This window comes from Cryptomeria japonica, chromosome 3, assembly GCF_030272615.1.
Source record: "Cryptomeria japonica chromosome 3, Sugi_1.0, whole genome shotgun sequence".
Taxonomy (NCBI): Eukaryota; Viridiplantae; Streptophyta; class Pinopsida; order Cupressales; family Cupressaceae; genus Cryptomeria; species Cryptomeria japonica.
The window spans coordinates 99,284,274-99,299,403 of NC_081407.1; the positions used below are offsets into that span (position 1 = coordinate 99,284,274).

A 15,130-nucleotide genomic window follows, 5' to 3' on the forward strand; every position below is an offset into this window, starting at 1 on the left:
CTCCTATTAAAGTGGGGGCTAAATATCGTGTCATAAATTGTCACCAGGCCAATTTACACCTCGTGTTTGTACCCCTACTTTAACACGTCCTATCCTCATCACCTATCTAGGTCTTTTTTGAGCCTATTCTCCAGTTATGATGCCAAGTGCACACATTGGTGGGTCCCCTCATAAGGTACCCTTCTCCCTGAAACCAAATTTTGATCTGTTATGTAGAAGGACCATGGTGCTTAGTGTCATGGTCCCTCTCAATGGGGCCCAAATTTGAATTGGGGTAGGAGTGGTATTTTCCTGATAGGAATTGATCCACATGGCTCCGCATGACCGTTGGAGGTTGGCCTAATCGGTAATTTACCTAGAAACCCCTATATAAATACATTTGATCAACCTAATTTCATCTAAGACTTTAAGAAATCAATTCCTAGCATCCTTGTATCTATGAAGCATTCATTATAAAGCATTTTTAGAGATATTCATGGCTATATATTCCTCATTCAATCATTGTGGAGCAAAATTACATCATTCATATGCAAGCATGCATGTATGATTAGGGTTTTGTTATGTTTATGCCATTTCATACATTATATGTGATTACATTCAAAGAAGCAAAGCATCATCATGAACAATTGTAGATCTAAGGTATATCTTTCCACTATTTATTTTAGCATTTGCATTATTTCATTCAAGGTTAATTGTTAAATTGGGTTTTGACTCAAGCAAACCCCTATTGCCAACAGTTTCCCCTCTTTTCACTATGTGTAGAAATAGGTACAAAGTTGTGTTACAGAGGATCGACAGCATTCACAAAGATGAATAGGTTCACCTTTTGACAATAGAAAGTTCGGAGGACCAGGGCAACCATCATCATGGTTCCAACAATGTAGGCTAAATTTATGGGAGCATGTCTGATTCATATTCCTTTGATCAGATCCAGGTTTGTGGCTTCGTACGATAACTATAGCTCATTGTTTATGCCCAATCTCTTCAATATTCACTCATTTACCCTAATTTCAACATTTTCACAATTCAACTTAGATAGAGGGAATAAAATCCTAACCCTAAGTGGAACCTAATTAGTATTTCAAAGTTTTCTTCCCAAGAGGGATTAAACCTAGATCTATTAGGTCCATCCTTCTTTCAATGTAATGGTCCTTTAAGCAAAATTAGTGGTTTTATTATATTTTATGGTGAAACCCTACTTTTCACCATTACAATATGTATCAAGAAACTATTGAAGTTGATGCTCTTTGATTTTTACTATTTTCTTGTTGACTAAGAATTTGCAACACAATTAATTCATATAGTTTGTAAGGTTCTAATTCGTAGTTGGTGTTTAATCGATTTTTAAGTAAACATTGTAATCAATCGGGGAGACAACTCATACATTGTAATTAAATTTTTTGATTCTGAACAATGCTTCAATTTTCTTGGCATTATGAATATTGAATTGTTAATAATGAATCGCTAGTCTACATTTATTTGTATCCACTATCATTTGTAAATTTAAAGGTTTATGATGCCATGTTATTGTAATTGATTATTTTGTTCACTACGTTGTTTCGATGTACATGGCCTATGCTCACTTCATAGAGGAAAACTAACATTGCAAGAAATAATTTGTACCATTTTGAAATGTTAAACATGAATTGCCTTGCCGGGGATGGAGGGAAATTTGAATTCTGCGAATGGAGGGAAAAGCGTGGCTGGTTTGTCCTTTGGTTCTACAACCTTTGCAACTCAAGGACAACTTGTCTCTTTGGGATCTACGGGGGATGATGAGGATGGTCGAAAGGATGGGGACCCACAACATCGAGACCCTCCTCTTGACTTTAAAATTTTTTAAGATTGTACAAAGGTGGCTCACGAGATCTTGAACGCTGAGCAGGAAAAGACGGCTGGAGACAAGGTGCTCAAATCTTGGAACAGTTTCTTTGCAAACAAGCCTACTGGTAAATCTACCTTTCCCTTTGTGGAAGACATTTTTGATAGAAAGGTAGGCAGCTTAGCTATTTCTTAAAAGTTGATAATTTACTTCAACAAAAATAAATTTACATTAGTAAATATAGAAAAGTAGATAGTTTTGTGGGTATGATAGTAAAGCATTAGCACAAATAGAGAGTAAAGCTAGAGTGGCTTACTAGGAAGATGTTGTAAAAGGAAGGAGATGGAACGTTGACATTTTCATTTGGAGACTTTGGTTGTATAGCATATGTGGATACTAGAGATATAGCAAGTGCTTGAGGAAGAATATGTGTATATAAAAACACAAGTGTTTTAAAGACATTTGAGAGCCTGAAAGCTTGTAGGGCATGTGTAAAAACTAGTTGACAATTATTGATGATATCCATTTGTAGAGCTCTGTATACACAAGAAGTTGCATCACATTCTTTTAGCATGTCATGGGAGAATAGGCCACACACAAGTGCATCACCTTGTGTTGCATCATAAGAAGTAATAACTTCAATATAACTAGCTGATCAAACAAAATAATATTTGATATATGCATGTACTAAATTCTCAATGATTTTTAAATTATGGACCAATTCCATGTGATTTGATAAGAAGCACGATGTCACTTCACAATAGTAGATTATGCTAGAGCAATTATTAATAAAGTCTTCACATAATATGAACTTGAAGGATTGTTTAACACATGGATAACCAGTAGAGAAATTGTGCGCAAGTGTGGTAGAATTAATTGGCCCTGGAATGGGACAGTCCCACTTTTGTGGTGGAATGTAGATACGCTTATTTGTTGCTACCTTGCACATTCTAAACTATAGTTGGAATTAAATGTTAAAAATTTATGCAATTGATACTAGTCAATATTAGATTCTGATGAATGGTAATTACAAATTTCAAAGCCATTTTATAAAAGAGCAAATATAGATGCATTTCAATGTAAATGAAAAACATAGAATGTAACTATAAGTAAGTACAAATAATATAATAGATTACAAGAATATAGGTTCATTATAAGTTTGTTTCATAATTGTCATTATTCAAAATATCAATGTCATAGTACTTTTATCATTGTCACTTCTATATAGAAAATAGTCAAACACCAAACAAATAGAAAATGAGTATTATGCTACTCATGGCCAATATTATAAAATGGGAAGTATTCTTCACCAGAATTAGCAATGTAATAAGCATAATCATTTTAAGTATAGATATTGTAAATCCTATTTGGATCACGTGGTCATACTCACTAGGCAATGACACTTTTATTGCAATATAATTTGCTCACCTCGATGTATCAATCTGCTCCAAAACATATGCTAGAAAATATCATCAATCTAAGCATAGATTTCAAAATACTTCACTTAATAGGAACTTAGTAATTGTCAAGCACTGCATTATCTAGACTTTCAAAATAATGACTTATTGGCCACTAAAATGCATCTTGATGTACTAATATGCTAAAAAACATATGCTACAAAATGTCATTAATTTAAGCATACATTTTAAAATACTTCACTCAATAGGAACTTACTAATTACCAAGCACTATATTATCTAGAATTTTTGAATAATGACTTATTGGCCACTGAAATCCATTGATTTGATGATGGTTAAAAGTTTGTAGAACAAGAAAAGAAAAATTTGTAAAATCCACAAATCGAATCATTGAACAAGATAAATGAACAAATGAGTCAAATCAGAGCTATATAAAAGAATCATGATATACGAGTAAATATTCAAAAATATTTTGGTCTTCTCAATGTAACTTTGCAAGCCTCATGCAAACTACAAAGTGCTTAAAGAGTAACTTGTACATATTCTCTAAGTTTTCTAGATTACTAGTGCTCTTCATATATCTTTTTAGCTTAACACCCTAAAAAACCACAGGGTGGTGTAAACTTTTGCATAATTTTCCTTTGCACCTCATTGCAAGCTCTATACTTTGTTCTATTTTTTGAAGTCTATCCTTTAGTTTTTGCACCTCGACTACAATCTAGGAATAAATTTCACAATGTGGTTGTTCTGTGATAGTCCCACTAGGCACTTTCCCGACGAAAAAATTACAGATAGTAGAGAGGTTTTTAGTGAAATCTTTAGTGTCCAAATGGTCACTATTAGACATGTGCTTCATATTTTAATTAGAATCAAGTGGTTCATCATGTCGAAGAAGATGTTATCTTTAGAGAACATAAGGGGAGGCAGAACAAAACTTTCAACAGGTTTTGCATTGTCTACAATACATTATCGAAGAAACTTAATAGTAGACTAAATATTTTTGTAATGCCAATAAGATCCAAATACTCATTGACATAATCTATTGGTTTGTACTCATATTATAGTTAATTTTTATAGATAAAATATGCAAGCATGAGATAGCTTTTAAGTTCACATCGTTGATTTCGTTCATGGATAGAAAATCCAACTGTGTATCTAGAAACTTCTCTATAATTGAAGTTGAAGTTTAGATGCAATATTATTAGCATTGTACGAAAAAGTAGTTGCATTGAGAGCTAATGCAATTTGCATCATTCTTTTTACTTTCTTCATTAGGCTAATCGTGTTCAGAAAGTGGAAAGTATTCTTGGACTATTTGATCCAATAAACTTGTACCTAGATAAGTATCCTCTGTAGCAACTTCTTTGACTTTGGGTATTAATGCATCGGATGCAAGTGGATCACAAAAAGAAGTTGACAATATGCAAGCAGGATTTTCAAACAATTGAGTAAGTCAATCACTCCCAATGTGATTGGGCAAAGTTGTTGGAGTTGAGAAAAACAACACCACAGGAGCCTAAAGATCTTCTGCAAGCTAAAACAATATGTCACAAGGAGAAGCAATGAAGCAAAGTGAAAGATCCCTGATGGATCTCTTTTACTAATCTGCTGTAATTTTTATTATTTTAAATTGATTTTTCCTGCTTATTAATATTTTCTTTCAGAAATAGACAGAAGTTGCAGAAGGGTTGGATTCTTTTTGTATTTTGATAATTTTTCAACAAGTAAATAATGAAGTACAAGTACATGAACAAAGTACTGAAAATGAAGTTCATATACAACCAAAACAAATTCGATTCAGGGTAGATTTCTGGATATAAAATCAAATATTTGACTAGATGAAGATTTCCAATAATTCAGGAAGATTACAATCAGGAATAATCCCAACCTGAATGCTGAAAGAGTAACATAACTAGGAATGAAGTTGTGGCAAGATTCCAGCCCTCCAAGTGCTGCACATGGGAAGGAAAGTGGCTGCCAGGTACAGCCGTACGACTGCCAAATACACCCAACTGGTTAGAAACCCCAAACCCCAGGCTGAACTCTGTCAGAATCGCTGAACCTCCAGAAAGAATGTCGTACAATCTCCAAGATGCTAATAGCTGCAAGCAAATCTAAACCACTGTATTGGGGGCTACGTCCCAAACAGGCAAGGCATTGGGGTTGGCGTCCCAAATGTTGAAAAGCTCTTCCAGAGCCAAATCTCAAATCCAAGATGTAAAATGTGTAAAAGATAATAAGAATTGGGTCTCGACTTCCTTATAACACCTTCCCACTTAGCTTGAACCCTAAAAGTGACTCAATGGGGCGTTTAGGGTTAAAATGTTATATTTCTCATTTTAAGTTGCCAAGTGCATAGAAAATGACCTTTTTTCAAATATAAAGAAATCCGTTCACCTAAAGGATTTGAGTCAAAAGAGAAATATTTAGAAAAGTCCAATACCTTTCCAACGAGCTATTACACCAAGGGATACGCATCCAGATGAGGCCAAAAACCCCTTATTACTCCAAAATGGCTATAAACATAGCCTTATTTAAATAATTAAATGCTAACTTAGGAAATATTTAAATATATTAAAAATATATCCCAAATAGCTATAGAAGGCTCAAATGACTCCAAAAGCCTGAAACGGAACCTGCCATCTGTCTGTGACTGAAGTCGGAAATCATGGATCAACTGGCAGTCTCATCCCTGAAATCTAGGGATGCTCCTAGAAACTAGGAAACACACCCAAATCTCCTGAAACTAAAACCATCAAAAAGGTCATGAATAACCTCACGACTGGCAATTGTCATGACCTCCTAAAATTTAGGGATACCCCTAAAATCTAGGAACTGCTCCAAACTGGCTCCAAATTGCCTGTAAAGCCAAAATCCAATCACTATATGCACTGAATGAGTCCCAATCAACCTTTGCTAGCCTACGAGACTCCAATGATAGGCCAACTCCTCTATCTCTGATGTCCGCCCTAGAAAGGGGACATGACAAGCCTCCCCTCTCGGAGTTGCTTGCCCACAAGCAACTGAAACACCAATCCTCCACCATCCCAAATAAGACGTAAACAAATCATTGCATGTAACTGTTGCTCATCTCTTATATAAACAACATGCAATACCTCGGTCTGGAATGGCTCCTCAAAACGCTGAAGCACCTGTGCTGTCAAATCAAGACTGCCTGGGTCCTAGAGCGAAGCATAGCTCCCGCTGAATACCTCAAGTGAGCAATGGAAAACTATATCGTCTCCATAGATCAAATATCCATAAATGCCAAGACCACTAGTGTGTTTGTGATCACTAACATGCATAACATCCGTCATAATATCCAACGAATGACAATCCATGGAAGACCCTTTGTGATCTGACCCCATCTGACACAAGTGACACACAACTGCCACACACTGCTGCTGATGTGCCGGAAGATCTAATGCCAACTCACTAGACAATATATAATACTGACTAAAATCATCATTGTCCAGGCTGCCATCTAAAACTATGTAATCACCAACCAGCAATGAAACAATCACCCTGTCTAGAGAATCAGGTGAAACTGCCACATCAACTGGCTCAAAGTACTCACTAGGAGTAACATCACATAACTCATCCACGTCAGCTATCTGATGACAATCAACCTGTGGATCAACTGTCATCCCACTCTGCTTGATAAACCGAGATGGATAGTGGGTAAACTCCAGCTCCATCCTCGTGATATTCTAAACATACTGTCCAAGTGTCAACAACCACTGTACACCCACGACTACAACTATACATCTGAAGTGAAACAACCCATGTAGGATCCACGAAAGAAAAGGTACTACACATGTCTATACCATGGTCCCACACAAACCACCTGTAGGACATAAACTGCTCTTGCTGCTCTCCTCTGATATAAGTGCCATATAATCTTAATATCTGAAGCAACATACTATAATCCCTATAAGATGTTGTATCGAGTGAATCAACACCTAGATCCCAAATAAAACTAAATCCACATCCATTTGTCATGAAGAGACAATGATAGTAAGAGGCATCCTCGATGCCGTGTCTCTCTACAGCCATTGTGAAACCATAAATACCACAAATCTTCAATGTTGAAATGGACCCATCAATAAGACAATTTCCAACAAGCAAAGTGTGATGGAAACCTCTCCAAAACCTTTGATCAGCGGCTGCAACTTGCCCAATTTCTCCACAAGTTAGTATGTCTTCATTGGAGGATGGCAAATAAATATATTGTTTAGCCATGCACCAAATATAGTCTCTTACATGCTGATCTCCATAGCCCACTGTCACATCTAAGAAAACTAAGTCACCAATTAATAAGTACATCGTTGCCCTATCATATGAAAGAGGTGACAAGTCCACAAATGAATAGTAGATGTTTTTGTTCTGCAACATGGATAAACCTTCAGTGGCTGGTCCACTATGAATGCCACCTAACAACTCATAAACTTCACACCTAGTCTTCCCAACTTGAATGTTCTCAATGCAAGGTTTCAAATTTGACTCATTAGATGAAGGAGAATTGCTGATCAAACTCAGAAAATCAAACTAATTTCTATTTCCATTCAATATATCTTCGCTGTCCTTTTCTTCCCTTGGAAGAAATAAAGATCTAATGGATGATTCTCTTTGTATCCTTGCATCATCTAACTGATTGTGACGCTCTTTGACTCTTTGGAGGTGGTGTCTTGCTTGGGCAGCAAGCATTTTTGCTTGGGTAGCTCTATGTAACCAATCTTCGTTCAACTTTTGGCAATGTTTTATACCAACTGCCCCAAAGTACACAAAATCAAACTTATGGTGAGTTGTATTATTTGCATCAGCATAACCCATGCTTGTACCATAAGCACCCGCAAATGTAGAATGCAAATCTTTATTCTCTTCATGACCAAAGGCTGTCATATCTTGAGGAAGAGAAGTTACGTCATTGCTATTATGGACTTCAGAATTATGATCATACCGTGGTGACAAATCTTTGGATTCACTACACACCATTAAATTTCAACTTTCCTCGTGGTCTTCCCAAATGAGAAGAGGAAGTAGTGTGACAAATGAATCCAAACTTACGCTGTCCATTTCAACCTCATGTTCTTCATCAATTGCTGATTCAAAATCAGTCTTTGGGCAATCTGAAAACTCATCAAATCCCTCATGAATGTCTTGTGTATTGCTTGAAGTTACAAACTCTTCCTTCACATCTTCAACCAAAAATGATGGGACAACGTTGTAACCAACCAAAGAGGCACCAATTGGATCTACATGTCTCTCAAAATCTTCAAATAGTTTCCTACCAATCTCACTGGTAAACATCATATCTGCTCCTCTTCCTTTGCTTCCCTTGCTCTCAATTGACTCTTGTTTTGTTCTTGGTTGATGATGTGGACTTGAAAACATCAAGTCATCTTCAACTGGTAGACCCATGAACTATGTGAAGGAAAGCTGGTCACGCATCTTTTTAGGAAGAGAGAAATACTTATCATAGTTGTTCATAACTGTATCATTGAATGTCTTGGCAGGAGACCTTCTCCTTATACTTGTTGAATGAGTTGTACCCTTAGACTGTCTGGAACTCCTTGAAGGTGTTTGTTCAAATTCTTTCCCTGCTTGTTTATTTCTAAACAACCCTATCATGATGTCCAATTTGATTTTCAACCAAACTAAACTCAAATATGAATTAGAACTCTTGATCTTCACCCAACAGGCTAGCAAGATCAAAGCTCTGATACCACTAAAAGATCCCTGATGGATCTCTTTTACTAATCTGCTGTAATTTTTGTTATTTTAAATTGATTTTTCCTACTTATTAATATTTTCTTTCAGAAATAGACAGAAGTTGTAGAAGGGTTGGATTCTTTTTGTATTTTGATAACTTTTCAACAAGTAAATAATGAAGTACAAGTACATGAACAAAGTACTGAAAATGAAGTTCATATACAGCCAAAACAAATTCGATTTAGGGTAGATTTTTGGATATAAAATCAAATATTTGACCAGATGAAGATTTCCAATAATTCAAGAAGATTACAATCAGGAATAATCCCAACCTGAATACTGAAAGAGTAACATAACCAAGAATGAAGCTGCGACAAGATTCCAGCCCTCCAAGTGCTGCACGTGGGAAGGAAAGTGGCTACCAGGTATAGCCGTATGACTGCCAAGTACACCCAACTGGTTAGAAACCCCAAACCCCACGCTGAACTCTGTCAGAATCACTGAACCTCTAGAAAGAATGTCATACAATCTCTGAGATGCTAATAGCTGCAAGCAAATCCAAACCACTGTATTGGGGGCTACGTCCCAAATCATGGATCAATTGACAGTCTCATCCCTAAAATCTAGGGATGTTCCTAGAAACTAGGAAACACACCCAAATCTTTTGAAACTGAAACCATCAAAAAGGTCATGAATAACCTCACGACTGGCAATTGTCACGACCTCCTAAAATTTAGGGATACCCCCTAAAATTTAGGAACTGCTCCAAACTACCTGTAAAGCCAAAATCCAATCACTATATGCACTGAATGAGTCCCAATCAACCTCTGCTAGCCTACGAGACTCCAATGATAGGCCAACTCCTCCATCTCTGATGTCCACCCTAGAAAGGGGACATGACACAAAGCAATCTGAAGAACAATACACAGGAAAAATATGCTCAAAAGAGATGAGAGCTCAATAATCTCCAAAAATGTATTGTCAATAATGATACAAAGAAAAGAAAAATAACCTCTAATAGGTCAAGAAACCCTAAAAGGGAAAACCTAGGCTTGCACATAATAATTAATAAAAGAATTAATTATTGTGCACTTAATGTTAGCTTAAGTGTAAAAAGATAATAGGGAACTTAAGGAATTAAACAAATATTGTTTAATTAATCAAGTAAATACCCAATTACTCTAACACCCCCCCATTATCTATATGTATCCATCAAATAGAACAACCTGACTGCTTCCCAACAAATGTCTTGAATATTCGAAATGAATTAAAAACATCAGACTTGTACTTAAGAAAGTACGCCCATGTGCGTCTGAAGACGTCATCAATAAAAGTGAGCACATACTTGGCCCCAGAAAAAGGAGTGGGAAATGACATGAGATCATTATGAATCAACTCCAAGGGTGCCAAAGCACGAGGGGATCTTCCCTTCGGAAAGGGATCTCTGTGATGCTTGCCAAGCACACAACCATGACAAACACCATCAGTGCAGGAAATCTGTGGGAGCCCATAACAAGTGCCTGTGTACTCATCTACTGAAGATATCTGTAATTGACATGGCCCAAGCGCTCATGCCAAAGCTTACTCACTGAATCTACATGTGCTATAAGAGATGAACCAACACCCATAGAGGGCTCAAATCCATCAAATATGTACAGACGAGGTGCAGTATCCACACTCCCAATAGCCACAACCAAATTAGAGTCATGGAGGTCCCGAATAACCACATCATGTGGTGAGAACTCAATTGTCTTACCAGAGCCAAAGTAGCAAATCTGATAAATGGACAGGAGGTACGTCAAGATGTCAGGAACAACTAGAACATCCTGTAGAGTACTCCCATCCAATGAGACAGAACCTGAACCCAAGACTGAAAGCTGAATTGAGTCACCCACTGCAATCTGTGAAGTACCACAAGAGGCAAGGGAAGTAACCAATTGTTGAGTGTGAGTCATATGGTGAGAAGCACCAGAATCAAGTATCCATGTGGACCCATAGGTTGAAGCTCGAGCAGTGAGAGCATGACCTTTCCTTGTAGAACGAGAAGATGCTTGAGGTGAGGAGATGTGAAGAGTACCTTCTTGCATGGGGATCTACAGGAGGAAATCTACATGGAGAAGCCTCAGGGATTTGTGCAGGACAATTCTTTGGTTTTCAGACTTCAGCGTTCATTGTATGGTCTCAAACAGGCCCCTCAGGCTTGGTATGAGAAGATGGATTCTTTCTTGTTATCCATTGGGTTCACCTGCAGTCATTCTGATCACACACTGTACATTCAGCTTCTTGAGGGTGAGATCCTGATTCTTGTGCTATATGTTGATGATCTCCTCATCACCGGTAGCTCATCCTCTATGATTCAGCATACTCAGCAAGCCTTGATGGATCAGTTGGAGATGACAAATCTTGGTCTTCTGCACTATTTCCTTGGTCTTCAAGTGATTCAGTCTTCTAATGGGATCTTCCTTTACCAGCAGAAGTATGCTCTTGACATGCTTCAACACTTCGACATGCTTTATTGCAAGCTTGCTCCCACTCCATTTCAGTCAGGGGTTGTTTTGTCCACCACTTGCCCCACTCCTTCAGTAGATTCTACACTTTATAGGCAGTTGGTTGGCAGTTTGTTGTACCTGACTCACACCTGTCCTGATGTTTCCTTTGCGGTTGGCCTTGTCTCTCGATTCTGCCATGATCTCATGAGAGTCATTGGCAAGCAGCCAAATGTATTTTGTGGTACATTCAGGGCTCTAGTTCTCATGGCATTCACTATACATCAAGGGACCCTCACATTGTTGGCTACACTGACTCAGATTGGGTTGGTGATGTCACTGATCGGAAGTCTGCTTCTGGCTTTGTTTTCTGTCTTGGCTCTGGTCCTATCACATGGTCTTGCAAGAAGCAGACTACTCGTGCATTATCATCTACCGAGGCTGAGTACCGAGCTACTGTGCTCGCTAGTTAGGAGATCTTGTGGCTTCGACAGTTGATAAATGAGTTTGGTTTTCATCCTGATAGTTCCACTATTCTTTGGTGTGACAATCAAAGTGCTATTCATATTTCCCACAACCCGGTAGAGCATCAGCGGACGAAGCACATTGAGCTTCACATGCATTTCATCCGCCAGTTGATTCAGGATGGTGTTCTCATTCTGGACTACATTCCCACTGCCGAGCAGGTTGCAGACATCTTCACAAAACCTTTTGCATCGCCGCGCTATCTTCAGTTGTGCTCTATGCTTGGGGTGAAGGAAGTTGTCCTTGGGGGGTCTTTATGAGGCCTTCCTTCCTTCTTCTTCTTTCAACATGTTCTTTTATCTCTTATAGGAGAGGAGTTTTTTCCCACTGGGTTTTCTCCTTTTCTCCATTTCATAGAGATTTCATTGTATTTGGGTACTTGATCAGGCCTTGTTGTGGGGACCCATCTTTCATGCTTTTAGTAGTTGTTCTAGGCTTTAGCTTCTCCCTAAGTTTGGCTTAAGGGGGGGTGTTAGAGTAATTGGGTATTTACTTGATTAATTAAACAATATTTGTTCAATTCCTTAAGTTCCCTATTACCTTTTTACACTTAAGCCAACATTAGGTGCACAATAATTAATTCTTTTATCAATTATTATGTGCAAGCCTAGGTTTTCCCTTTTAGGGTTTCTCGACCTATTAGAGGTTATTTTTCTTTTCTTTGTATCATTATTGACAATACATTTTTGGAGATTATTGAGCTCTCATATCTTTTGAGCATATTTTTCCTATGTATTGTTCTTCAGATTGCTTTGCTTCATTTCTTCTCCTTGTGACAAATTGTTTTAGCTTGCAGAAGATCTTTAGGCTCCCGTGGTGTTGTGTTTCTCAACTCCAACTAAAGTGTTCTTGGAAGGATTGAAATAAGTGTTGAAATGTGGCGACTGATCAGCAAAGTACTGTACACTCAGCACGTATCCTCGCCAATGAACTATCAATGATAGCATCTACCATGCATGATTACAGTCTTGGTTAAGCTCAATACCAAAGGCCTTTGACCTCTTACATAAACCCATTTCGATCACCTATGATCAACCAAATCTCCTTCGCATATGATATTTCATTCCATGACCATTACTGCCACAATCTACAATGATATCTTACATCAATTTATACAAACTCTAAGGCCTAAACCAATTAGGTCAGCCACCTAAAATATATTACAATAAGATCATTACATACATCCATATTACAATGATATACCATGTCATCTTTAGACCAAAACAACATTAAACAATCCATAAATCATCCTAGTAACATGTAGAGGACACATAACATGATACCGATCCATAACCTGGAGCCAAATAGATTCACCATGCCAAAGCGGGGGTTCGGGGGCGGCAGCCCCCGAGAAATTTTTTGTTGCCGTTTTTGTTGATGAAAACCGACATTGTAATAAAACCCTAAAAAGGCCGACTTTGTTTGTTGCCCTAAAAACGCATGTTATAAGTGGCTGGGATGCTTAAGGCATTGTAAGGTTGATGTACTATTTTTGCTGGATAATAAGAAAGATTGGACGGCTGTGTATGGTGGACGTAACCCATTCTGGGTGAACCACGTTAAATCTCTGTGTTATCTGTGTCCTGTTTTATTTCTTTATCTTTTGTATTTAAATCTGCATATAATTGTTAGTTCATATTTGCTTCGGATCTGCTTGAAAGCCTAACAATAAGGAGTTATATCACTACCTTTGGTGAATATGCAAGAAGTAGGATGCTTCATATTACATGAGGGATGCCGACATGAAATGGAACTTACATTAATGGAGTTATTCAAACTAGTATTTTGATAAGAGTCTTGAGAATGAAGATACTTTGAAGAAAATGAAGAAGTAATATTACTTTCCATATCAAAAAATTTCAAATACTAATTCTATCACGTACTAGCATTTTCAATGCCACTTATGTTTTTGTTGTTGCTTGTTGCCTCAAAAATAGCATCTTGTAAATATTTTCAATCAAATCTGACCAAATGATCATTGTCCTCTAATACATCTCTTGAATATGTCCAAATATAATTAGAGGATGGATCTTTCATCATATTACTAGCTTGAACTAGGAATGGGTCTACTTTGGAACTTGAGTCCTGTTTGCAAGATGACAATTTTTTTTGTTTAAAGAGATTGTATGGAGTTGAAGAACTATAGTCAAAATTTATAATTTCTCCAACTCTTTTCATTTATCTAATTGTTATATCATAAGCATTACCTGCTTGTTTAGTTGTATCAAATGTTCCAAGCCACCGACGTCGCTTAGATTCAATTTCCCTAATTTCTAAAACATAATGACCCCATGGACATTTCCTAACACTTCTGTGCCTATTTTGGTTTGTACAAAATTTGAATTTCTTGAAATTCAATTTTAGAATCCGACTTAGTTGATTTTCTCCTGCAAAATCTTTAGAACTTGATTGCTTTAGCGATCTACACATTTTATTTTTGGAATCCCTAGTTTAGGTAGACATTTCATTAGGATAGGTACTTAGGTTATTATGGATTTGTTTATTAAATTTTCAATAATAGGTTGAATATTCATATTCTATGCTATTGGATATAGTTAGTAGTGACCTATGTATGGAGGTATAAGAACACTAGAACATTGCATATGAATAATGTAAGGGACTGAGGAGTAATCAAATCCAAAGTAGATATTTTATCATAAAAAATACTTGTGCGATAGTAACATGACTGAGCATTCTTCGACTTATATTAGTGATCACATAAATAATTATTTGCATTTCTAGGCAAGGTATTCAGAAGCCTTCGAGAGTTAATTTAAAGATATTAAATATTTATCATAAGATAGAGTTTTACTATACATTTTTTAAATAAATGAGTTTTTATTTTTTTTAATAAAAAGAATAACTTGTATATTTGATTTGTCAACTAGTAAGATATTGTCTTATATGATAATTTAATTTTACAAATAAAAGTGAAGCTAAATTTTGATTATATGGTACATCTTGATATGCAGCTATAAAAATCTATCCTAATGTTACATATTTAAAACTTTTAATAAAATTTATTAAGCATAATTAATTAAATAAATGAGAGCAAAATCAAATGTGGTACATAATTTAATTGTATTGCTCATGTTCTTGTTGGCCGGTGCAAGTCAACTTTCAACGCCTGTTTAAGTAGAAGCAATGCGTAGATATGTATACCAATAA

The 15,130-nt window shown here is 36.7% G+C and overlaps 1 long non-coding RNA gene across 4 annotated transcripts in view; it reads right to left on the minus strand.

The window, feature by feature from the left end:
- Window positions 1-2,947: 2,947 nt before the first annotated feature.
- Window positions 2,948-15,130, minus strand: part of LOC131874571 (uncharacterized) — a 48,054-nt gene continuing 35,871 nt past the window's right edge. For 3 of the 4 annotated variants that reach the window (XR_009371919.1, XR_009371921.1, XR_009371920.1), the window contains one exon: window positions 2,948-3,264. This is a non-coding gene — a long non-coding RNA (uncharacterized LOC131874571). Of the gene's footprint in view, window positions 3,265-14,953; window positions 15,090-15,130 lie in introns of those variants that run through there. The other variant, XR_009371922.1, reaches the window with a different exon arrangement.